The sequence below is a fragment of the Rhagoletis pomonella genome, unplaced genomic scaffold (assembly GCF_013731165.1).
Source record: "Rhagoletis pomonella isolate Grant_MI unplaced genomic scaffold, Rhpom_1.0 Rhpom_scaffold_00002, whole genome shotgun sequence".
NCBI lineage: Eukaryota > Metazoa > Arthropoda > Insecta > Diptera > Tephritidae > Rhagoletis > Rhagoletis pomonella.
The window spans coordinates 94,447,287-94,474,814 of record NW_023458556.1 but is presented as its reverse complement, the minus strand read 5'-3'; positions in this window follow the sequence as shown (position 1 = coordinate 94,474,814).

Sequence of the window (27,528 nt, the reverse complement as noted above, 5' to 3'; positions counted from 1 at the left end):
TGGCACGATCGCTGAGAACAAAATCGTAGAGCTGTTGATAGTTTTTAAATATTTTAAGTAGATATAGCTCACGAGCGCCTCTTTAGACAGTCGGAAGTTTTTAATAAATCTGTAGAAAAATTTCTTAAATATATTTTATGTCAAAAAATATTCGAAAGAATACACTTAAAACTCTCAAACATTTTCTACTCCTGGCCATTTTACTAAGCTCTCATCCTCTGACGAGTCGTTGTACCAGAACTCCGTTGTACTCATTATTACCACGCTTTTATAAACTCGCTTTCTTTTTTATTTCATTTTAATTTGCACAAATTTAAATAAATACATATGTATAAGCACACTATTGAGTTTGCTCGATTTGTAAACGAAGCTTCTCAGCGGTGAAAAATATACTATTGTGAACAACCTAAACGAGCGAAATTCACAATAGCGCTATTCTTCATCGAATGAGCGTCATAATACCAAGTGAAAATTCGTTCGATCAGCACCTTTGACCACAGTCGAAGATCGAATGCAACTCATAATAGGGGCCTGAGTTGCATATTTTCGCCGATGACAGCCAGGCAACGTTTGCAGCGGTAGGCTATTTCCGAGTGGTGTATGACAGTTCAGTAGACGTAATGTTCGTCATGGGTTAAATACGCATTGCGCCGAAGAGGCTTATGTGTATACCACGACTTCAACTGCAAGCCGCGTTTTGTTTTGAAGCGACTCACAAACGGTCTTACAATGGCTCCACTCTTCAGAGAGCAAATACAAATCATTCGTGGGCCATAGAATCGCTGAGATTGTAAGTGCAACTTCTCTGAGAAGTGGCGTTGGGTACCCACAAACATCAACCCTGCCGATGCCGCTACGCGGCCTCAAAATCCACCTAGGTTCGATAAAGACTGTCACTGGATTAAAGGCCCAGGCTTTTTAAAGAGCGATTAACAGCATTGGCGTTCCATCACTATCGAGCGTTTTAGCGAACTTCGGAAAGAAGTTGAAACGAGTCGTATACTACATTGTCAGGCAAGTAAAACTCTTAATAGATTTTACTAAATTTAACTCATATTTAAAGCTGAAACATACAGTCGCCTGAGTCATACCAGCCATCTGTCGAAGACCTTAACTGCTGCTGAAATCGACCAGGCAGAGCGTATAGTGAGCAAACAGGTACAGCAAGAGTGTTTCGCAAGCGAGATCGTAGTGCTTTCCTCATCACGCAAGTTACCTCGGCAAAGTGTTGTGTATACCCTTATACCCTATCTAGACGAGGAAGGCCTCTTGCGACTGAACGGTCGCATTGACGAGGCAACTTGCCTACCATTCGATGCTCGCAGGCCGATTCTGTTGCCGTCAAACCATGTTGTCGCAGCACTGATTGTCCAATACTACCCGAAAAGAACCACCACCAGGGCATGAATCACGTAACTTTGAAACGATAGTCGTTAAAACGATACTGACAAAACGATGTCGTCAAAACACTGATTCATGTATTTGTCTTGCTGTTACGTGTTACTGTTACTCTTACGTGAAGCAAAATTGGAATCGTGTTAATGATATCGCACAAACGATTAAACAATTTTTGGTTCTCTTGAAGCAAGACATTCTCAACACGATATCGTCCAGACGATTGTAGTCATACGTGATTCATGCCCAGAATACGGCAGTCACAATCAACGCCGTAAGATTCTGGATTCCTCACATAAAGACGCTCTTAAAGAAGGTACATCAAAATTTGGTCCTTTCTGATCCAGCGCGTGAAGGAGAGCAGACGTACCAGCAAAATACCATTTTAAAACCAACCAAACAACTAAATAACAAAATTTCAAGCGAACTTGTATGAGCAAACTCAGTAAACTTTCATACAATTAAAACCAGTAAATTGTTTTTTCATGCGCTATATGTTGAGCCCAAGCAATTTAACATAGGCCTCCTAATTTTTTAAGATTTTTTTTTCGTTTTATACGAAATTTGTGATTTTCAAACTTAAGTTGTCTTATTTTTAAATAAAGATTCAGGGTTGAAAATTCAATACTTATTTAAATCTCGGACACCATGTTCGATTTTTAATTTGCAAAAACTAGTTTGAAATTTGTAACGAGCGAACTTATACCCCTATAAGTACCAAATTTCATGAAAATTCAGTAATTTTTAAATTCTTGGACGTCATATTGGATTCGCTATTTTGGATTTTTGAAAATTGTCTTCAGGTTTTTTAAGATACATCTTATAAATTAAATGTTGCTAAATATATAGTATAAGTTACATTAATCCTTAATGTTTTAACTCACTTTATGTTATTTGAAAGAACTGATAAAGTTGGTGTAGTGTAATAAAACAACGGGCACAGATCGGCTAGTATCTCAGTCGATGTCCGTCAAGTTCAACTAGCGCAAGCTCCAAGAAGCGTGCAGCCTCAATAGGGTCTGTCCACAGGGTCAAAGGCGTTAGCTTTGTGGGGTTTCGTGGGCATGCGAAGAGATGTTTCGAGTCATGGGGTGTCTCTGCATGCCGGACACTCACTTGTGCCCAGAACGGCATTCACAGGTCTGGAGTCTATGTAACTTGAGACTGACTCTCTGTTTATGCCGCTCAAGACCTGTCGATATGCTGACAGGTCCAGAGATGGCTTTATGAACCTCTGGACTTCGTGCGTCAGTTCATATAGATGCCTTCTGACATGCCCTGGCGAGGGCTCTTCTGCAAGCAAGTGTCTATTCGGTTGTCCACGTCTGTGGTTCCCTACTAAGAATTTCTTGCAGAGCATTGTGTTGTGCTCCCTTACGGGGAGCATTTGCGCCTGGTCATGTAGATGTTCTGGCGACATCAGAAGACTTCCGGTCGCTGTCCGCAGTGCTATGTTTTGTGCTGTCTGCAGTTTCATCCACTGCGTCCTACTGGTCCCCCGACGACCACACTGGTACTGCGTAATTTAGAACCGGCCGGCCAATTGCCTTGTATGTTGCCAGCCATGTTTCTTTGTCTTTTCTCCAGGTACTGCCGGCTAGCGACTTGAGGACCTTGTTGCGGCTCTGTGCTTTGTTGACAATCGCGGTTGTATGCGCAGAGAAGGGGGGCAGACTGTCGAAAGTTACTCCGAGTATTTTTGGGTTATTCACCGTCGGAATTGATGTGTCCTCAACGTGAATACCCAGCGATAGTCTGGCCTCCTTCGTCCAGGTGGTAAACAAGGTAGCTGAGGATTTTTCTCTGAGAGATACCCGTTTACTTTTGAGCACATGTCATCAATTCCATTCCCAGACGCCATTATCGAACAATCATCAGCGTATGAGCCAGTCGAGACTCCCTCTGGTGGCTGAGGGAGCTTGGAAATATAATAGTTAAACAGTAATGGCGAAAGGACAGCACCCTGTGGAACCTTGTTTTATTTTTCTAGGTTTCTCGATTGGTTTCTTAACATTACTGACGAGTGTCGACCACTCAGATAATTCGCCGACCACCGTTTGAGTCTCTGTGGGAGAGAGGAGGCCTCTATGTCTTCTAGCAGCGTGGAGTGGCTGACGATATCAAACGGCTTTGACAGATCCAACGCTACTATAATAGTTCTCTCACAGGGGCGGTTGCGGTTTAGGTAACGTGTTATCTGGGTGTTTATGGTATTAAGTGCTGTTGTTGTGCTGTGCAACTTACAGAAACCATGCTGATTCTTCGCTGGGGTCAGGTGGTTCGCAAAATAGGGGAGTAGCAAGGCCTCTAGTGTCTTCGCTGCCGGGAAAGGGAGTGTTATCGGGGTATAAGACTTCTTTGTTGGCTGGTTTCCCCGGTTTGAGCAGTGGGATCACTCTCCGTGTCTTCCAGATGTCTGGAATAATAAGAGTGGCCATATACAGGTTAAGGACCTTGGTTTGATAGTCCACTCCCGCAGGACCCAAATTTTTCAGCATTAGCATGCAAATTTCGTCGGGTCCTATCACTTAGGAGGCCTTCCCCTTCCCGATGGCTACCCTTACGTCACCGCTGGTGAAAACGTGGGGGCAGCTCTGTTTGAGCACCAGGGGGCCACAATTGATGTCCACTGCCGATGAGTCCATAGGCCTGAGCAGACTCTGAGGTGACTCCACCCATTGCAAGCATTGCACTTGACTAAGGTGGAGTTGTAGAGTAGTCGTCTATGGCATACAAAGCAGGTGTAAGTTTCTGGCCCAGGGTTTGACTCGATGCCAGCCCTGAGCAGAAGAATACGTAGCAGGTGTAGCCAATGGACGAACAAAGTGTGAGATATTTTACCGACCTAAACGGGGTTATACTATGAATATGAGCATACATTAAAAATAGCCGTCACTCTTTTTGGCGACAGTAAAGTTGGGCACTTTAGTTCTTTTGTGTGAACCGTTCAGTTGTAGTCCGCTCACGTTAGTGAACTAGTTCTTTAGTTCATTTAGTTCAATTGATGAATTATCATATTATTAGTTGCGTTCCTTATCTCCCAGAAATAGTCAGGAAAAGTCCGAAGTAGTCATATTTAGTCCAAAAAGCGTTCCTTAACTCGAAAATGACAGCAAAAATGAGAGCAACACTCAGTGAGAGTGACTCTCTTCACTCTGAAGTAGTCAGACAAGAAGGAGACAAAAAATAATTGATATAGTAAGTGTTTCTTGTGCTTGTGCTTGTGTGACTGTGTTTTGTACATACATTTGTATTCTTATTTGACATTAGTTTTGTTGTTGCCATTCTTTGGACAAAAAATATATTTTACTTTTACTTTTTCCTGTTATTCTCTGATGTTGATGACAATTGATTTTAGTGGGAAGATAAAATAAAACACGTCTTACGTTTTGTGTGGTTAAAGTGTGTAGAAGAAAAATAATTTATTCATTACATTGACGTCTATGTGAAATTCGTAGTGGCTGTGTTCAATGCAACATCCTCCCTGAATTAATATTTTTTTTTTTTTACATTTCAAAACTGCTTTATCTGTCACAATAGCTTAACTTCTACTTGGCAGAAGGCCCAAATAACGAAATTATAGAAAAATATATGAAATAGGAAATAACGTGTGCCTATTCACTCATGCCAAAGTACTTCAAGAAACGAAGCATTTTTGGCTGTGCAACTGCTTTGGTAAGAATATCTGCTGGCATACTTTCCGTTGGCACATGTTGTATGTTGACATGTTTTTCTTTGGCATTCTGAACGATGTATTATACTTTAACTTCAACATGTTTTGTTCTGGCGGAAAAATTATTGTTTAGCGCTAAAGCGATCGCGCCGCGGTTATCACAATGTACCGAGATAACGGGTGAAGCATTTGGTATCAATTCTGCTCTTAAATACTTCAGCCATGCAGCCTCTTGAATCATCTCAGTCATTGCCATGAATTCGGCTTCCGTCGTTGATAGCGCAATTATTTGCTGTCGCCGTGTACGCCATGATATCGCGCCACCCTGCATTATGAATATGAAGCCAGTCGTCGAATTGCGTCTGTCTAGATCATTGGCCCAATCAGAGTCACCAGATCCCATAAGATCGTTCGAGGACTTTGTGTACGTAATTCCTCTGTTAAGAGTACCCTTCACGTACCGAAATACGCGCTTCAATGCCACCCAATGAGCTCTACCGGGATTCTCGTTATACCTGCTGAGTAAATTTATAGCAAAGTTTATATCAGGGCGAGTTACCTGAGCAGCAAATTGCAAGCTGCCGATTGCCTCCCTGTACGGAACGTTTCGCATTTCGTAACGCTCCTCTTCTGTTTTCGGACACATTTCCTCGCTAACCTTCTGGTCGAGGTCTAAAGGGGTTGACGTTGAATTGACGCTGCTCAGTCCAAAGCGCTCGATGAGTTCGCTGATGTACTGCGATTGGTCGATGGTGATAGAGCCATTTGACTTGTTTCGAGAGATTCTCATTCCGAGAAGCAAAGACGTCTCACCGAGATCTTTCATTTTAAAATGCTTTTTTAGCTCGTCCTTCAATCGTATTTCACGCTCCGAATTGTTCGTTAAAATAAGAATGTCGTCGACCCAAATGGCAGCAATGAGAATTGCTCCATTCTCTATCGAATAAAATATGCACTGATCAACTTGTGAGCGCTTTAGTCCAAAGTTTAGCAAAGCTCTGTTTAATGCTATGTTCCACAAACGACTAGACTGTTTCAACCCGTAAATTGACTTGATCAGCCAACAACATCGATTTGAACCGTCATCAAACAGTTCCGGTTGTTGCATGTAAATTTCGGTGTCTAATTTTGCATGCAAAAATTCAGTCACTACATCCATTTGCGTGACTCGTAGATCAAACTGCACTGCTGTGGCAAGCAAGAATCTGATTGAGGAATATCGCACTACAGGTGAAAAGGTCTCGTTGTAGTCAACGCCAGCGATTTGTGTGAAACCCTTGGCGACGAGCCTGGCCTTATATCTCACTATTTCTCCATCCGAGTTACGTCTGGTTTTGAAGACCCATTTGCATTGCACAAGCTTTTTTCCTTTTGGCAACTCGACAAGCGACCACGTTCCATTTTCTTCAAGAGAATCCATTTCTTCACGCATAGCACTTTTCCACCACTCACTTACATCGCTCGACAAAGCTTGTTTGACAGTTGTTGGATCACTCTCAGTGAAAGCGACACAAGCATAATTCGGTTTTGGCTTGTTGGCGTTTCGACTTGACGGAGCACGCGCCGTTGTTTTGCTCTCTAGAGTTACATTTTCATTATGCAGCGTTTGTTCATTGTTCCGGTGGGGTTGACATGCATTATCTCCATTTTTAATTGAGTCGTCCAACTCAATTACTTCGATTTGTTTTTCGGTAAGCTGTGTAGAAGCATCAACTTCTGAATGTTGTTCGATTGCAGTGTCAAGTCCGTGTGAGCTCACACTTGGCCGTCCATCAGGCTGCAAAGAGTTTTCAGCTTGTGGTCGTTCGCCGCCGACAGTAGTGTCATCAGAGCTCATGCTTTCGAATTCTTCAGCGATTGATGAATCACTCGAATTCGATTCGTTGGCTCCATTAACCTCTGCTTCGAAATCGCTGCTTTCGTCGGCCTCATTCAACGATACAATGCCATGATTAGTTTCATAAATATCGAGAGTCATTTACCTTCACTGCGTTCTCGTTCTCGTTGAAAATGACATCTCTGCTAATAGTGACTTTTCTCGAAGCTTTGTGATACAGTCGATATGCCTTTTGATCGCTGCAATATCCAATGAAAACGTATTCAATTGCTTTGTCATCGAGTTTCTTCCGTTTGACATTTGGTACGTGTGCAAACGCTTTGCATCCGAACACCTTCAAAAACTTCAGATCGGGTGCTTTGCCACTCCACGCTTCCTCTGAGCTAATTTCGCCACCTCTGTGGGGTAGACAATTCACAATTCTTGTGGCTGTCATTAGCGCTTCAGCCCAAAAATTTTTCGACAAATTGGCATCGATAAGCATGCATCTAACACGATCAATTAACGTGCGATTCATTCGCTCCGCTATGCCGTTTTGCTGCGGCCTGTATGGCGTTGACGTTTGATGGATGATTCCATAACTTGCGCATAGCTGCTTCATTTTATGGTTCACAAACTCTTTTCCTTTGTCACTTCTGAGTATTTTCAGTTTCTGTCCCGTTTGTGTCTCCGCCATTCGTTTAAAGTCAACAAAGCAACTATATACTTGTCCTTTATTTTTCAATGGATAAACAAACACTTTGCCTGTGAAATCGTCGATGAACGACACAAAGTAGCGACAACCACTCATTGATTTCACGTTTAATTCACAAACGTCCGAATGCACCAACTGTAGCACATTACTGGCTCTTTTGCCCTCTTTCGGAAACGATGAACGACTAAGTTTCCCTTTTATGCATGTTTCGCACTTGCTCGATTTCAGCCGACTCACTTTGTGCTGACTATTGTTCAAAAATTTCATGCTATCGAAGCAAATAAGGCCAAGTCGACGATGCCACAATCGCAATTCATCCTCAATACATGATTTGGATACTTAGTTGTCAACGCTTTCCACTGAGAACGATGTGGATTTGGGCACATCGAGCTTAAACATGTCGTCAACTAAACTGCCTGTCGCAATAATCTGGTCCGTATCTTTATTAACAACTTAACAACCGCGACTATTGAAAATTACTTCATTGCCCTTTTTGACAATTTTACTGACCGAAATAAGGTTGGTGCAAATGCCCGGAATATGTTGTACATTATTGAAGGTTATATTGCCGATTTCACCGTTTTTGACAATCTTTTGGTCAATATCGCCGGTCTTCTTTGCTGTCAACTTCTCATTGTTTGCAACAGCCACTTCACTCAAAATTGGCTCCGATGTGTTTTGCATTGACTCGCCATTATTTGCCATGTGCGCGGTCGCACCGCTATCAAAATACCAATCACCTGTCGATGACTCTTGCGCGATGAACGAACTGAAAAGTACTAGCTTCTCACCTTTAAGTTTTGGGCATTGCTTCTTGAAATGAGGACCACCGCATTCAAAACATTTTATCTGCTTCGGCTTTGACTTTGGCTTAACATATTTTGTGGGCCTTTTTGTTGCAATTAGTGCTACCGACTCACTCGACTCGAATTCAACTTCTTGTAGCAAAATGTTTTTAACGTAATCAACTGTGAGCTCATCCCCTTTAGTTTTAATGCTCATTACCATAGGTTTAAATTCATCTGGCAATCCGCACAACATTATCGCGCCTGCTATTTGTTCGTCAATTTGGAAGCCGGCCGATTTTATCTTCGAGTACACCGATAGGCATTGTGTTACATAACTTTGCAGTGATTCGCAGTCTTCCAGTTTCAATGAAATCCATTGCTTGAGTAACGCGACTCTCCTCACGAGGCCTTTGTCTTCGAACGCAGACACCAGTGCAGTCCATCCTTCTTTAGCATGTGCGCAACTTTCCAGATGCGTATGTACACTTGAATCCACTAATAGAGTGATTTCAGCAAATGCTTTCAAATCTTTCTCCAGTTCATCGGTTTTAGTGTCTTCCTGCACTTCCGCTTCACAATATCTCCACAATCCTTTCGAAATTAAATGAGCCCTTGCTCCCACTTTCCACGTTGCAAAATTTTCCCTGCCTTTCAAGCGTTCAAACGGCAATTGTACGCTCATTGCACCAACCATTCTAATCGATCATAACCTCAATTACTGCTTGAACGTGTGCAGACGAAAAAATGCGGAAATATGGCAAAAAATCAATTCAATTACGAAATAGTATATTTTACGTGTCTCACGAGATTTATTTTATCAAAATTCATTAGAATTACAGCGTTCGCCCATAACCTGATGTTGATGACAATTGATTTCAGTGGGAAGATAAAATAAAACACGTCTTACGTTTTGTGTGGTTAAAGTGTGTAGAAGAAAAATAATTTATTCATTACATTGACGTCTATTGGACATTCGTAGTAGCTGTGTTCAATGCAACATTCTCTTTTAGTGAGCGCATTTTGCTTACGCTCTTGCATTTTGATTTTTTGCGTTGGCCAATGCAAGAATAGCGTTGAAAACCAAATATGGGTAAAGTAAAAATTCTCACACATATTTCTGCAAAAAAATAGCGCTCTGATGCTATATGCAAGAAAAAATTCCTTTCAATGTCATGAGCTTTACCTCCACTTGTGAGATCTTTTCTAAGCGTGCGTAATTTTCTTCTATGATCTTGCAACTACAACATTGGTCCGATGCGTCAACCTCTAGTCTTATGTCATGTAGGCCAACAAAAGTCCTTATAGGGATGCTGAAGAGCACAGACGTGCGTCCTCGATGTAAAATTTGGCCATTGATATAGGAATTGGAAGGATGTGGTCGAAACTTTCCTTGCTGATTCGTCACTTTTAAAATATCCAAGAGCTGGTTTCCTTGAGTCTTACTGCTGCAGCAATGGCCGCCCGAGCAATTTCATCAAGCGGAGGTAGATGCAAGGTCGCATTTAGGGTATATGACGACGTGGGACATCGTAAATTCGTATAATATTAACATAAAAAACAAAGTAGTCCAGACATATGGGATCGCCACAAAGGAGTTTTCTAGTAGCCTTTAATAGGACTTAATGCGCACTCCGAAAATTTGATTTAAATCTATCTAGCGGTTTGAGTTAAATCACAACAACGAAAACGGTTATCATTTTATACATAAATATATGTACATATCTATATACATAAATTACTTGTTTTATTATTATTTTATTCGTTATTCGAATAATTAATGAAGATAATAATTATTCGAATAACGAATAACATAATTTATCCGTCATTCGAATAATTTTTTTTTTAATAACCAAAATTATTTATTATTTACGAATAACAAGAAAAACAATTTATTCATTTGTTATTCGTCATTCGAATAAATTTTGCCCAACTCTGAGGTCAGCCACCATTGGCGTGCGTGCATTCAGTTCGGTTAGTATGGTTGCCTATATTCAAGGACTAACGTCGGTGTTGTCGTCTTCTTGGACCCAATCCCACATTCGGTCCTCCTGACCGATCATTCAGCTCGAATGATGACACGCTTGGTGACACGGCTGCCCGGCTCCCATTTCTTCATATATTCGGCGGCGCTATGATATTTCCGGGACCTTTATGGTCACCTGTTTCCAACTCCTCGATGGCAGCGTCCTCTAAGAGCTTCCGCAATTCAGGGATACTTTAACTCGCATTTAGACTCCTGTTAGCAGCCTGAAGGGAGAGATCTTCGTACTCCGAGGCGGCTTGATATTGATGGCTTGCTGGACTCTCTGAAGGTGTTTGTACCACTGACACACATTTTCGCTAGCATTGGGATGATTATTTTGTGGATACGCTCCACCTGCCCATTTCCTCTGGGGACACCCATGGCTACCAGGAGATGCTGTATCCCTTCGTGCTCGCAGTATGCTCTAAAAGAATTCGAAGTGAAAGCCGCGCCGCGATCCGAGATGCGTTCCGGATTTCCAATCGTCGCCGCCTGCCCTTTCAATGATTTATGACGACATCTGCTTCCGTAGTATTTGAAGCGTAGAGCCACACAAACTTTGAGAAGGCGTCCACTACAACGAAGATATAACTATATCGCTTCGACGTCATTTCCGTTGGTCTCAGATGGTCGTTGTGGTAGATCCCCAGTAGCCTGTCTTAACTTATGGGCGCCAAATAATAGACTAGACTGACAATTAATGCATATTGGTACAGAATCAAAATGAGTTTTGTATGGAATATCAAAACTTTTGATCAAAACCTGAAGATTATGAAAGGGTTAATTTTTACATAACTAGCTTATTTATAATCTTCAAGCTTTAACCAAAACTTTTGCAGTCTGATTTAACACTTAAAAAATTCCATACAAAATTCATTTTCATTCTGTAGCAATATGCATTTTTCGGAAACTTTGAAAGGTTATTTTACATTTCCCAAATATAGTTTTAGCTCTGTCCAAATTCTATTGAAGCAAAAGACATAATTTTCGGCCTAGTCTATTGGGTATGATTAAACTTATATTACTAAGCAATAAAATACATATTTATAAATGCACATTCTATTCATTCGTTTTGGATCTTATAGCTAGTCGTAAAGTTTTAATTTCCAAGTCAATACGTTTTTCCTGCATTATGAGCTCATGATCCTCTTCTTTAATAGCTAGAGACCTTTGCTTCAGCTCTATCAAAGTGACCAGTTTTACATGTAGCACTTCACTTGAGTCCCCTAGTACCTTCAAGTTCGCCTCCAAAAGCTTTAATTTCTGGGACTCGGTTGTAGCGTAGCAACTTTATCAGTTTCGCTCATGAGCCATTGTTTGTCCATCTCTTGGTTGTTTTGCTCACTTTCCTGATTTTGAGTTGTGTTCCCAAAAGCTTTGATCTTCGATAGACCTTCCACTGAAAAGCTTTTCTTGGTAAGGCTTTTGCTTAGAAGCTTTATTAAAAGACAGCTTCTTTTTAACGTTCTGCTTTGGGTCTGCAAATACCTGAAATTTTAACCCAATTAATATACTAACTTCTGATTAAATAAATGTAAAACAACCTACTTTACGCCACATTTTAAGTTCTTTTATAGGTGGACCAGCAGAATTTAATTTTAAGGAAAGTTGCTCCCACAATCTTTGAGCAACCGTTCTTCCTTGAGCGCAATTTGGCAGAATATTTCTGGCCAAATCCGGGTGCTCCTGCCATCGGCGTAGCCAGAATGAAATTTAGGGGGGGGTCGACCCTATTAAGATGGCATTTCAGGGTACTATTTTATATATATATAAGGAAAATTTGAAAGTTAGGGGTGGAGGGGCTCGAGCACCCCCCAGCCCCTACCTGGCTACGCGCATGGCGCCTGCATATATTCCACCATAATGCCTTTCTGGATATACTAACATTTGGTCGTTTTATTTTAATTTTCAACTTCTCGATGCAAAATTTACTGTCTGATGGTGTTTTGAATAATTCTACTCGAACGTCTGCTCGATATCGAGTGTGGTGACGCCAAATTTCGACAAAATTTACTCGATCACGAATGCGGTGATGCCAAAACACAAAATTTCAAAAAATATTGCTTGATCACGAGAGCCGTGTTTTGGTCCCAGTATCGTTGGGCCCTGTCAAACGGTCAGTAATTATCTCGATATTTGTATCGCGATCCATATTGATGGATTGATGGATCGCGCACGAATGCTGCATGTTCAATATATGTCGCGTCAGTATCTGCATAATTTTATGCTGCACACATAATATGGCGCAAGAAAATATTTTTATTTTGTGCGAATAATTTATAGATACGCTTTCCATAAATATTTTAAAATTTCCAATGTTAATTTAAATACTTTCACAACCTGTCTGCGTAACCCTTAAAGTATAAAGTAAGCACCAGCACCACCTAATACAAAGCCTACTTCAACAGAAAATAATAGAAATAGACAACAAACACAGCCAAATACCGACAAGTAAAACAATAAATGACACAAAGCGATATCACAGTGTGTCATACGTACCTAAATTCCACCAAAAACTTGACCAAGAAATACACACCAACAATCAAAACACAATGTTAGCTTACAGATCAAACAGCACGCAGTCTTCGATTTTCACAAGAACAAAATGGCCAATTGACTCCCACCAACAAAGTTATGTAGTATACGAAATAACCTGCAAAGGGAGAGAAAACGAAGACTGCAATAAAGTATACATTGGCACAACCAAACGAGCACTGGGAGTACGCCTAGCAGAACACGAAGCTGACATTGGAAAAAACAAAAACAGCACCGCTTTAGCACAACATGTGTTAGCTAGTGGCCATACAGCTAGAGCTCAACGCGAGGATAGTGGACAAAGAAAAAAGAGGCGAGGTATTTTACAAAGGAGAGACAGAATAATAAACAAAAAAATGTTTTTATAGTTAGTAATAGTTTGACTATTGTACCACACGGAGTTGGTATGAATGCTCGTATTTTTAAGTTTTTCCATGTTTTTTAAAATAGTTTAGTCTTTTCACATGTAAGTTTTTATATACGCGTTAATGTTCATTAATTTTCGTAGTCCAGTAATTATGTTTAAAAAGTTTTGTGTGTTTTCATGTAAGCCCAAATCAACATTACCCTATGTCCGTACCTATAAATGTAATTTATTCACTTTCTTATTATGTTTGCAACTAACGACCTGTTTGTATGTATTCTTGTTGATGTTTTTTACTAAAGAAATCGCACCTGAAAATGCTGAGAAGTTCAGCGAAACGGTGGGCTGGAAAGTGAAGAAAAGGCCTTTTTCTTGCACTTACTTGATAAAATAGCCTAAAATACATAACACTATTACTTTCACTTTGTTTTGACAGGTTTTAAGCGCCGAGAGCGAAAGCAGAACGCATACTTTTTCGACGTTCGTATTATGAGAGTACAAGATCACATACAGTATATTATACAGTAATAAACCTTTTCGCAGTTTTCACCAATTGGTGCCCGAGGAGTACTTTGGGTAGTGTGCAGCGTTTTCGTTTTGCGCGCACGGTAACACTTACTGTGGGGAATTTCGCCTCAAAATTAGAAAAGTTATTTTCGTGGATAAAATATATATGACTATGTGTTATTTATGAACAAAATTTAAATTAAGTATAATATCCATGCCTAATTAAGTAGAATATCAATAGTTAAGTACATAATTAATGGTTATGTTTCTATAAAAACGTAGTATCTGTTAGTAAGATAAATGAGAATGTGTTAGTTTCCATCATCGAATTCTTAAGAGCCAAATGTGAACAATAATCAATTTTTTTTTGATTTTCTGGTCGCCATGATGAGGTTTGATCAAACCGCTTACGTTGTGTATGATAAAATCGCCTCATTCGCAACGGAATTTTTACCGAATGAGGACGCAAGAGAGATAAATCGAAGAAAACCAAACCCTTTTATATTGTGAACCGGAAGAAAACTAACAGCCCGATTCTGAATAGAAACTCCCTAGTAATTTTTCCTCATTTCTCTTTCCTCCTATCATGAATAAAAATTCCCTGAGGATTTTTCCTCTTTTCCCTATTCTCCTATTCTAAACGATCTTCGAAAAAGGGAAAATGTATTTCGGGAAAAAAGTAGGTATTACGAATGTCAAAAAGGAGGAGAATTGATTTCGTTATTCTGGGAGAATTTTCACCGGTATTTTAAAAGGGAACTGCTACAAAATTACAATTTAAAGGAGATTTTGTGTAATAAAACGTTTAAGCCTTTCATTTTAGGTCCAAGACAACAAATGAGAAACAGGTAGAAATCTTAATAAGCCTAATGGAAGCTTGGATTGAAATCAAAATATTTCAACTCACATGTGTAGTTAAAAGACTAAATTTTAATTTAGCACTAATATTTAAATTTCGGGAGCACTAGTTTATTAATAATGTGGCTTCCAAAATTCACAGTGGCAACTGAACTTAGCAAAGGGTACTCTTATCCTATTTGCCCACTTATTTCGGGTTGTTACAAGAAAACGCGCGATCTAAATTAAAATCTTTCAACTTACCCGTGTAGTTAAAAGATTGAGCTTTAATTTAAAACACAGATTTGAAATTTCCGCGCACTAATTTATTAACAACTTTAATCTGAAATACTCCTTAATGTGAAACACACTTTTATGTGTAAAACACGCAAATTAAATGGCGGGAGTCAAAATAACTGTCAAACAGCTCTTCGAAAGTTCGAATTTCCTGCTCCCAAATTTTCAGGTAAAATGCTGCTCTCTGGCAGTTTCGAATAGGAGGATTTTATTCTCGAGAAAAGTAAAATCCGCGAGAAAGGAAATCCTCGGAATAATCAGAATTGGGCTGTAAAATTATTTGCTTGAACGAGTCATGTTTGCATGGTGTATGGCGAAATGGGAAAAGTAGGTTTGAAGCATGTATTCTATCGTTCTTGGGTTTGAAGAATGTTTGACAAGCCGCTTGTGTAGTGTATTTCGCTAGAGAAAATTCCTCAAAATAAAAATCCTCAAAAAATACTCCAGCGCACCCGAAATTCCTCACGGTTTGATGAATTAAGAGCGAAATACACCACACAAGCGGCTTGTCAAACATACTTTTCCCATTTTGCCATAGACCATGCAAACATGAGTCGTTCAAGCACAGAATTTTAGTTTTCTTTCGGTTAACAATGTAAAACATTTTAGTTTTCTACCATTATTCTCCCTTACGTCTTCACTTGGTGAAATTTCAGTTGCAATTGAGGCGATTTTACCATCCACATCGCAAGCGGTTTGATCAAATGTCAACATGGCGGCCAGAAAATCAAAAAACTTTGATTTTTGCTCAAATTTCCCTCAAGCGGTTTGTCAAACCTTCAAACACCCCATAGGCAGCACAAATGGCTTGAAGCAAAGGGAAATTTCGCTTGGTTTGTCAAGCCGCTTGTGTTGTGTATTTCGCTCTTTACTCACAAAGTGGCAACACTGCGGAGTGAGAGAATTTTCGAAATCGAACAGCCAGCACGATTTGCTGGGTGAACCGAACAGCCAGCACGCCAATTTTTCAGGGTGGCTATATGATATTTTGCGAAAAAGTATTAGTATTAAGTATTAGAATAGTAAAAAATATTTTTTTATTATTATTATAAAGTCGATGTTATAAAAAATATTATTATAAAAGTTAAATATTAAAGAAACAAAAAATATTAAAATTGGTGGCATAACCATAGCATGAACGCTCTTCGAAAATTTGTGTTCGAAAGTGCTAAATGTTGCATTTTAAATGCAGCAAAAGCGCTGCATAATATAACAAGTTGGGTGTAGGGATGGGTAGTGGGGTTGAAATTCAATTTTTTTTTGAATTTCGAACATTGGTCAACCATTCCATTATTCGATTCGAAATTTGATGGTGAAAGTTCGATTTAATTCGAATTTTTGCGAATTAAAAAAAAAATTTACTGAAAATTTAAAAGTTTGTTTGTAATTATCATTCTTTCCCAAGTCGAAAAAGAGATTCAGTCCAACTTATATTAATGTGATTAACTATCCATATCGCTCTTAGCTTCACAAACAAAAATAAATACAAATAAGTATTTTTTTTAAATATCTAAAAAAATATCAGAAAAAATCCAAAAATTTAGCAAATTTAGCATATTGAAACTATTTTTTTGGACGTATAAGAGATTTATTTTTCTTGCTTTACAAAAACAACAGAAATTTCTTTATACTTCACGTTACATACATATGCAATCATACGCATGTTTATACTTATACAACGAATAAATAAGTCTTACATTTAATGACAACGTATGATTTTGCTTTTTAAAGCGAGATCTTTAAGTAAACAAGAAACAAAATAGATAATGGGGTATGAAGGCTTCTATTGAGCAACATTTTTGTTTGTTCCAAATCTAAACGGATGGTTTTTTTCACTTATGCCAAAAATTTCACTTCACATTTCACATAAGTGATGATCTGACAACAAAATTTGACGACAGTCTTGGCATGCACTATGTGTACATATGGTCAGTTTTTATGATGTATTTTATACCAAATGAACAGCTGTTAGTTAAGGCAGATTTTGATGTCACTAATTTTGACTTAATGTAAACCAAGCATTGGATAAAGTTTTACGATCATAAAGCATTTGAAATCTTATTTATTTTTTATGAGTTTATTTGTATAGCTGGTATGTGTAACTATATAAATCAATAAATACATTTCACTGTGAGTTAATACTTAAACATTTATGGTGACGTCCAATAATGTCAATGGAATTAATGTCACTGACATTAATACACAATTGAAAAGTGAACTAATGTCAATGACACATATTACACAATTAAAAAGTGAATTAATATCAATATTTTCTATGACATAAAAGCACTTCATTTTGTGAATTTAAGTCTAAATAACAAAATTTATTTTTATAACATTACATATTTCACTTTTAGAGGGTGAATCAATTCCAAAGTGACTTAATGTCAATTGACACTATGTCAATTTTGGCCTCTGTATTAATGTCATTGATATTGTTGCACCACACTTATCGAAGTTCCGATTTTTTCATTTTCTTGAATATTTTTAACTCATTCGCTGCATCGGAAATATCGATTTTTATATACGATACATCGAGGCATTATTTCGTTGCATCAGATCGAAAAAAACGTCGAGGTATTTTATTGGCTTGCATCCCTAAGGCAAATATGGTGCCTCATACTCCTTCTTCTTCTTATTTGGTGCTGTAACCGCCTAAGCGATTTTGGCCGAGCCCAACAAAGCACGGCAGTCGTTTCTTTTCTGTGCCAACTGGCACCAATTGTAAATGCCAAGTGAAGCTAAGTCCTTCTCCACCTGATCTTTCCATCGCAGTGGGGCCTTCCCTCTTCCTCTGCTACCACCAGCGGGTTCCGAGTTGAATACTTTCAGAGCTGGAGCGTCGGTGTCCATTCGAACGACATGGCCAAGCCAGCGGAGCCGCTGTATTTTAATTCGCTGCACTACGTCCATGTCGTTGTAAAGCTCATACAGCTCATCGTTCCATCGTCTGCGGTACTCGCCGTCGCCAACGTGTAAAGATCCGTAAACCTTCCGCAAAATCTTTCTCTCGAATACTCCAAAAGTCACCTCATCGGAGCTGCGCCATATACCAGCACGGGCATGATGAGTGACTTATAGAGTGTGGTTTTCGTATGTCGAGAGAGGACTTTACCCCTGAATTGCCTACTCAGTCCAAAGTAGCACTTGTTGGCAAGAGCGATTCTGCGTCGGATTTCCATGCTGACATTAATATCGGTGTTAATGCTGGTTCGCAAGTAAACGAAATTCTCTACTTTCTCGAAATTATAACTGTCAACAGTGACGTGGGTGCCAAGGCGCGAATGTGCAGACTATTTGTTTGATGACAGGAGATACTTCGTCTTGTCCTCGTTTACCACCAGACCCATTCGCTTTGCTTCCTTATCCAACTTGGAAAAGGCAGAACAGACTTCGCGGTTTTTGATACCGATGATATCGATGTCATCGGCAGAAGCCAGAAATTGCACGCCCTTGTAGTAAATTGTTCCTCAGCGGTTCAGTTCTGCAGCTCTTATTATCTTCTCCAACATCAGATTAAAAAGTCATATGAAAGAGAGTCGCCCTGTCTGAAACCCGCTTGGTGTCGAACGGCTCGGAGAAGTCTTTCCCAATTCTGACGGAGCTGGTGGTATTGCTCAACGTCATTTTACACAGCCGTATCAGTTTGGCGGGGATGCCAAATTCAGACATAGCGGCGTATAGGCAACTCCTTTTAGTGGTGTCGAAAGCGGCTTTAAAGTCGACAAACAGGTGGTGAGTGTCGATTCTTTTCTCGCGGGTCTTTTCCAAGATTTGGCGTATTGTGAATACCTGGTCTATGGTAGATTTTCCATGCCTAAAGCCACACTGATAAGGCCCAATCAGTTCATTGACGGTGGGCTTCAGTCTTTCACACAATACGCTCGATAAAACCTTGTAACTTATGCTTAGAAGGCTGATCCCGCGGTAGTTGGCGCGAATGGCAGGGTCGCCTTTCTTGTGGATTGGGAAGAGCGGGAAATGAGGATCCACTGCTCGCATATGCCGGTTTGTTGAAGAGTGCTCTCTGAGAGCAGGTGTTAGAGTCGAGTAGCGAATGCATTGGCTGTCTGTTGTGATTGCAGCTTTTCGCAGCTGCACAGAGGCTGCATGCTGGAAGCATGCATTCCGTCTATCACAACATGGTTGATTTGGTTTCTCGTTTTTCGATCCGGAGACAGCCACGTAGCTTGATGAATCTTTTTATGCTTGAACCTAGTTCTGCATACTACCATGTTTCGGGCCCCGGCGAAATCGATCAGCCTCAGTCCATTGTCGGACATTTCGTCGTGGAGGCTGAATTTTCCGACGGTGGTTCCAAAGATCCCTTCCTTGCCCACCCTGGCATTGAAGTCGCCAAGCACGATTTTGATATCGTGGCGGCGGCAGCGCTCGTACGTGTGCTCCAAGCGCTCATAGAAGAGATACTTAGATACCTCATCCTTCTCTTCCATCGGGGCATGGGCGCAGATGAGCGAGATGTTGAAGAATCTCGCTTTGATGCGAATTATGGCTAGACGCTCGTCCACCGGGGTTGAACGACAGCACTCGGCGACGGAGTCTCTCTCCCACCACAAATCCAACACCGAATTTGCGCTCCTTTACATGGCAGCTGTAGTATACGTCGCAAGGCCCCAGGCATTGCTTGCCTTGCCACGTCCACCCCATTTCTTGGATGGCGGCGATGTCAGCTTTTGTTCTTACGAAGACATCAACCAGCCGGGCAGAGGCACCTTCCCCATTAAGGGTCCGGACATTCCATGTGCATGCCCTCTAATCTTAGTACTTTAAACATTTGCTGTGGTCGTCATAATAAGGGGGGTCTCATGCGAGGCATTGTTTCGTTTCTTCACTGGAAGGGGTTTTTACGTGGCGGGTCCCAAACCCAGCGCACAGTGAACAGACGCTGCAGACTTCAGTGAGCCCTTAAACCGAATAAGTCAGAGTGGCCCCACCGAAGCTCCCTCTCTTTCTGCCGTGACCCAAGGATCCACTCGGATTGGTTACCGCATCTCGCACATGGGTTGCTCACGTTGCCCAGAGTGCGCGAACGAGGACGCAAGAGTCGGGATTGAGTATAGCCGTGCAACTGTAACTGCATACACAGCACAAAACCTATACCCCATTGCACTCCACATACAGTGATGGCAAATTTAGTCAGAAAGAAGAAAGTTGCAGAGTTGATTTTTTGCAAATTAAGATGAAATTCGATTTTTTCTAGAAAAATTCGATTTTATCCGAATTAGAGCATCACAAAGTTCGATTTCAAAAATTCGCCATTTTGTAGCTAAAATTCGATTAAAACTCGAATCTCGAAGCTTCGAATATCGAATTTACCCATCCCTAGTTGGGTGCACTTTGAAACGGAGACCCCCCATTCGGGGATTAAAAGTGGTACCATTGGAAAGCTGGAGTCCTCCACTTTTCAGATATACCCACTTTTAGGTGCAGGAGCCTTCTAGTTTAGTTATTATTAATTTTTTTGGTGTTTCCCTTAGAAAACAGTTATATTTTATTTATTAAATATTTTGTTTCTTGATTTCACAACTAGCGTAAATGGCGGCTTGCGTATTGACATAAAACGTGTGTTACCAGATTGTCAAAATGAAAAATAAAATAAATGAAAGAGAAGAACGTTTGTGAAGTTTGCTTTTACTTCTTTTGCTCTATTCGCCGTGAGTTTTACACTTATGAGGGGTTGAGGTTTTATGCCTCCTCAAAGCAAATGTTTTGCATGTATATTAATATATATTTATTTGATATGAAAAAAGGAGAACTCTGCTGATTAATGGTTATGATCCTCCACCTTGAATATTTATTTGCACAATAAATGTAATATATTTTTAAAAAGAGAAGAGGGGCTTTGCAGAAAGATGTTGCGCCTCTTTTTTCTGACAACACAGAAAGGAGAATTCTACGTAGCCTACTTAGAAAGCTGTTATCTGCAAAAGGTGTTCAGCCCCTTTTCTTTGGCAACACAGAAAGGAGAATTCTACATAGTGAGGGTTATGATCCATAAGCGCGGCCGAAGGCCGCCTACGCAGAAAAGTCTTCTCTGCAAAATGTGTTTAGCCTCTTTTCTGTGGCAACACAGAAAGGAGAATTCTAGGAAGTGAGGGTTATAATCCCAAACGCGGCCGAAGGCCGCCTACGCAGAATGGTGTTCTCTGCAAAAGGTGTTCAGCCCCTTTTCTTTGACAACACTGAAAGGAGAACTCTACCTAATGAGTGTTATAATCCCTAAGCGCGGCCGAAGGCCGCCTACGCAGAAAGTGTTCTCTGCAAAAGGTGTTCAGCAGCATTATATTTATATTTTTTATATTGCTTGGCCCATGTGGCAACATATTCCTTTCATTGTTTATATTGAAGCATTTACGCTGAGTTGCAAATGGCTTCTCGCACGAAATTTTTAAACGATATTACTTCATACCAAAGTGATATTCAATTAAAAATACATATTAATGAGAGCTGAAACAATTTTAACTGGTGTCAAGAGTTTTTGGCGTATAAGTTTGTGTTGCTTTGTCTAATATACGGTGTCGTTGATTTCTCAAGTAAAAAAAAAAAAAACTTTAATGCTATATATTTTAAAAACTAAAAAGGTTCCCGCACCTAAAAGTGGGTATTTTTTGAAAAGGGGGGATCTCAAGCTTTCCAAAGGTACAAATTTTACCCCTAATATCGGGGGTCCTTAAAGTAAAGTTTGCCCAACAAGTTAAACACTGAACTAAAGATAATCTGTGTTAGTATCTATAATACAGTCATGTCTTGTGCCACTCTGCCAAAGTGCGGTTGTTGCTCCCTTTCCTACCACAGTAATTTTGTATACAACTCTGAATCTGCGAAATTCATGCTGCTTCTCATTATCAACCCTAATCAGATTTTACCCCCGAGGAGTACTGAAAAAGGTTTATTACTGTATATACTGTGTACAAGATGTAAGGCCTGCGTTGGCGTCGCTTTGACAGCTGACTATGAATACATGCATTTATATGAAAGAGCCAATTTACACGATGACTTTTCACCCTGGTTGGAAAGTTATGCGTGTCGAACTTGTAGGCAAGAAGTGTAGCGAAGTCAGCGGGGTAGGCAAGCACGCACGGTTAGCGAAAACGAGGGTTTTTTTTGACGTTTCGCTTTTATCGAGTTCACTTTTTCTTATTTTTGCTTTGAGTTCGCGATTCGCTCCGCTTTAAAAATGAGGACGATAGAGTTGACCAAAGAAAATTTTACGCCTAAATGTCAAAAATACGCAAGAAACGCCGCAAAGAAAAAGTCATCGTGTAAATGCACGAGGATTTTCGAAGACTTTTTTAAAAGGGAATATGCCAAAAACACAGGGTGAAAAGTCATCGTGTAAATTGGCTCAAAGTCTCCACATAACCGTAGCAAGCACGGGCGTTACTCGCGCTGCTGTCAAAGCGACGCCGGCGCCAACGCAACGCCAAAGTTGTATGTAGACGGGCCTGTACTGACGAAATGTATGGATCGCGTTTTGAAAATGCTGCATCAGTGCTGCCGTTTGCTAATTTTCAAGCGAAGTGAAAACACACTAAAAGTGAAGTGTTTCGGAGTGACTTGGGAAGAAAACTAAGGTGATTATCGAAGTGATAATTGGGGGTGTGAGGTTTTTCGATTAGGTTATTTATCACCTGATTGGTTAAACGTTTATTTTTGTATCACAATAAAAGTAATCTTTAACCTTTATTAATTTATAGGGCTGTTCAGGATCTTGTGCATATGCTCTTGCATTTGCATAGTCGTTGCATTTGTAAACTCATAACCATAAAATGTACGCGGTTGCCAAGAAAAAAAATTGCAAATGCAATTCCAACTGCAAATCCAAGACCATTTCCACAACATCCTGAACAGCCCTTATAATTTATTGTGTTCCCTTGCAAATTTAGTGCTCTAATATCTTTATCTCAAACGTTAGGGGAAGAAAATCAAAATTTCAGTTCACTAATGATATTGGCCCGTAGTTATAGTCAAAATAAAGTCGACTCTAAAGTTAATAGCAGCTTTTTGACATAACTTTCACTGGGATATCTGTCAAAAAAAACCTGCTTTTAACTTTAGAGTCGACTTTATTTTGACTATAACTACGGGCCATTAACACTAAGGCCCACTTGCAGAATATCCAAGGTTACATTTGTAAATTCATCGTTAAGTAACCTAGAGTTAAACTGTTATTTTTTTAACCCAAGCAGTGCGTTGCAGAAGAGATATTTGAAGCCGAGTTAGTTAACTCTGTCTACTTGCGGGTAGTTTTGATTTTGGTTGGCATCACTGACTCTTTTTTGCGTCATTTGTTTTGATTATTCATATTCGTCTGCAGTTTGAAAATTAGAACTTCAGTAATTTCAGTGATAGCTGGTTGAATTTCGTAAGTCTTGTCCAATAAAACCTGAACTGTTTCTTTTTGGAGCCGAAATCTCCTATGAAACGTTGAAATGATCACTTCTCTCCGCAACCGTTCTGTTAAATAAGTCCGTAGCAATGTACGCAACAATTTCTTCATCGTCATCCGAAAAAAGTAACTTTTTAAGCATTTTACTATTTATTGAGAATATTTCTCGATGCAAATATATATTGAACAAGTAAGAGCAGCGCTGTCTTCGGCTATGCCGAAGGCTTCATACCTTTCATGAACATCTGAAAATTTTATTTTAACAGATTACTGCATTTGAAAAAATTTATATATTCACAGCATACATATATATAGGAGTTAAATATTAAACAAATCATATCTAAACAATCAGAGGTATGGAAGATATACTTTACATAGCACCAATCTAAGTGATTTTGACTGCTGTGTGATCGGTACGTAAACCGGTAACACAATTTAATGGGTTTAGCTTCCTACATAAAGGAGATATATCGCAAAAACTCGTATCTGAACAATCAGTGGTATATGAGATAAAGCTTATACAGCATAGATTTTGACGATTTTCTTAGTAGACTTTGTAAATTTATCGGTTTTAGTTCTCCATATAAAGGAGTTTCACAGTAAAACCCCATATCTGAACAATCAGTTGTATGAAGGCAATAAATAGTGACCTGATCTTTGTTCATTTTACTGTAAATTTTCTGTTGATAATGAGTGAAATTAATGCGAAATTTCATGTTTCTAGCTGCATAAATGGAGAAGTTATAACAAAACATATCATATCTGAACAATCAGTTGTATGGAGGCTATAGGTTATAGCGACCCGATCGTCGCCATTTTCACTGTAATTATTCTTTTGATAATGGGTGGGGGCTGTATAAGCGGAGGAGTTATAACGAAAGTTCTCATAACTGAACAATCAGTTGTATGGGAGATATATGTTATAGTGACCCGATCTTTGTTATTTTCACTGCAAATATTATTTTCATAATGAGTGAAAACGGTGCGAAATTTCATATTCTTAGCCGCATAAATGGAGAAGTTATAACACAAAATCTCATATCTGAACAATCAGTTGTATGGAGGCCATAGGTCATAACGACCCGATCTTCGCCATTTTCGCTGTAAGTATTCTTTTTATAATGAGTGACAACAGTGCAAAACTTCATGTTCCTATCTACATAAATGGAGGATTTATAACGGAAAATCTTATATCTGAACAATCAGTTGTATGGGAACTATGGGTTATAGTGACCCGATCTTTGTAATTTTCACTGTATTCTGTTGATAATGGGTGGAAGTATTGCAAAATTTCATGTTCCTAGCTACATAAATGGAGCAGTTATAACGAAAAATCTCATATCTGAACAATCAGTGATTAATACATTATAAAAATACACCCACCTACCAAATTTCATCCCTTTAAAACTGAGAGACTAGATTGCATACAAACAGACGGTCAGACTCATGAAAGGTATAAAAGTTGAACTTGTTTTTACTTTTAACGGCTTTATTTGCATTTTTTGACAGAATGACACAGAGTTAGAAAATTAACCCTACAAAACTGATGGGTTAACAATTTTACGTTTTAACTCTGAGTTAACCCGTAACCCCCTGCTGTGCAAGCCAATTTACCAATTTAACCTGCGCTGAGTAGGTAACTCAAGGTTAAAGAGATAACTCGACATCCTGCAAGTGGGCCTAACCCCTCTATTCTAACAGAGTCACAAAACTTAGCTCATCACTGTTGTGATTTCAAGTGCGCCGAGAAATGTGTCACAAAAAATTCGATTTTGAGTGATAGAAAAATACACAAAAATTTAAAAAATTTAATTGAAACGGCATATTTTTTGAGCGGCATGCTTTGAGGCGCGGTAGAAATCACAGCAGTGATGAGCTAAAGTTTGCGACTTTGTTAGAATACGGCTGTAAAATTGAATTAATCGATTATCGATTCACAGCAACAAAGTCATCACCAGATACAAAGCAACAACGTCATCACGAAATTCACTTAAATGTTTAATTTTTCTGCAAAATTGAAGATGTATGAAAACTAAAATATAATTCTTATTTTCGTCAAATATTTACTAAATAATTATGCAACTTTATCCACCCATTCATTTCTGTGGGCTTTACAACTATACATGTGAAAATGAAAATGAAAATGACCTTCCATCGATGCCAGATCGAAGATTTATTAGGCGTCTTTTTAGTAGCTTTTTGCGAAATGTTACTTTGACATATTTACTAATTAACAAGAATTTTAGCAAACGATTGTTGATTTTGGTTAAATAAATCATATATTTCAAAGAAATTTGTATTTATTTTGGAGATAAATCGAAATTGTGAAGAGTGAAGTAAAACAAAGTAAAATGAAGTGACGAAGTGAAATAAAAAACTTCAATTGAAGTGACAGCGGTAGCACTGTGCTACACCATCAATATTTATTCGCAGTATTTCGATCCGCGATCCAGATTTCAAAATTTCTAAATATTTTGCGATCCATATCACGATTAATCAATATTGCATGCTACATCAGTGTTGGGAAATGAAATTGTTCCTTCAGTACGAAATCTGTACAAAAACTGTACTTTTCGACCGTAAATTGTGTCGACTTTTTAATTTGCTGATATATTTTCTTAGTACATGCATACATAGATTCCCTTCAATGATTTAATGGTATTCATGGGAAAGTTTATGTAGGTACATTAACATATTTTACACTTTTAATATAAATGTGTATTTACCAACGAAATTTTTTTAAGTTAATATGAATGGATAAAAGACACATCTTTGAATTCAGTACTAAAACCTGACATTTTAATAGTATTTCAAGTGCTTATCAAAACTTTACGACACGCACATATTGACAAGATTGGCCATTTATCGTAAAATTATTAAATTTTAATTATCATAATATATATAAAAATCCCGTGTCACTGTGTTCGTTTACGCTAATCTCCGAAACCGCTTAACCGATTTCAATGAAATTTTGTGGGTGTGTATTGTTGGTTCCAACTTAAAAGATAGGATAGTTTTGAACCCGAGAAAAATATCCTTTTTTTTATCGAAATTTTTTCTATGCTTCTCGCATCGTGCTTATCTTAATATATACAAATCCCGTGTCCCGCTTAACCGATTTCAATGAAAATTCGTGGGTGTGTATTTTGGTTCCAACTTAAAAGATAGGATAGTTTTGAACCCGAGAAAAATATCTTTTTGGCATACCTAAAAAATACCGACCCTTGAGCTAGAGAAAAAAGAAAACGTGGACGTGGTGCACCCCTTTCTGCTGAGTTTAATGGTAAACTATTCTTTGGTGCAAATTGACAGGGGCGGCGCTAGGGGGGGCTAAACGTGTAATTTCCAACATTTTCAAAAGCTTATATTTTGAAAACTATTGAACCGATTTTCAAAATATGGACACAATATGTATATAATGCAAACGTATTTTGAGAAAAAGTAAAAAAAAAACGAAATTATGGCAATTTTTTTATAAAAATTTATGTTTTTTGTAAAAAATACGTAATTAACTATATTAACAAATTTGTTTGTCGGAAAGACCATAAAAATACCTTTAATCTGGCGTATAATTTTATATAGTTAGGTTTAAGTACAACTGCCAGCAGTGCAATAAAACAACTGTATTAATGTTATATGTTCTCTGCAAAAGGTGTTCAGCCCCTTTTATTTGGCAACACAGAAAGAAGAATTCTACGTAGTGAGGGTTATAATCCCTAAGCGCGGTCGAAGGCCGCCTACGCAAAAAGGTGTTCTCTGCAAAAGGTGTTCTGCCCCTTTTCTTTGGCAACACAGAAAGAAGAATTCTACGTAGTGAGTGTTATAATCCCTAAGCGCGGCCGAAGGCCGCCTACGCAGAAAGGTGTTCTCTGCAAAATATGTTCAGCCCCTTTTATTTGGCAACACAGAAAGAAGAATTCTACGTAGTGAGGGTTATAATCCCTAAGCGCGGCCGAAGGCCGCCTACGCATAAAGGTGTTCTCTGCAAAAGGTGTTCAGCCCCTTTTATTTGGCAACACAGAAAGAAGAATTCTACGTAGTGAGGGTTATGATCCCTAAGCGCGGCCGAAGGCCGCCTACGCAGAAAGGTGTTCTCTGCAAAAGGTGTTCAGCCCCTTTTATTTGGCAACACAGAAAGAAGAATTCTACGTAGTGAGGGTTATAATCC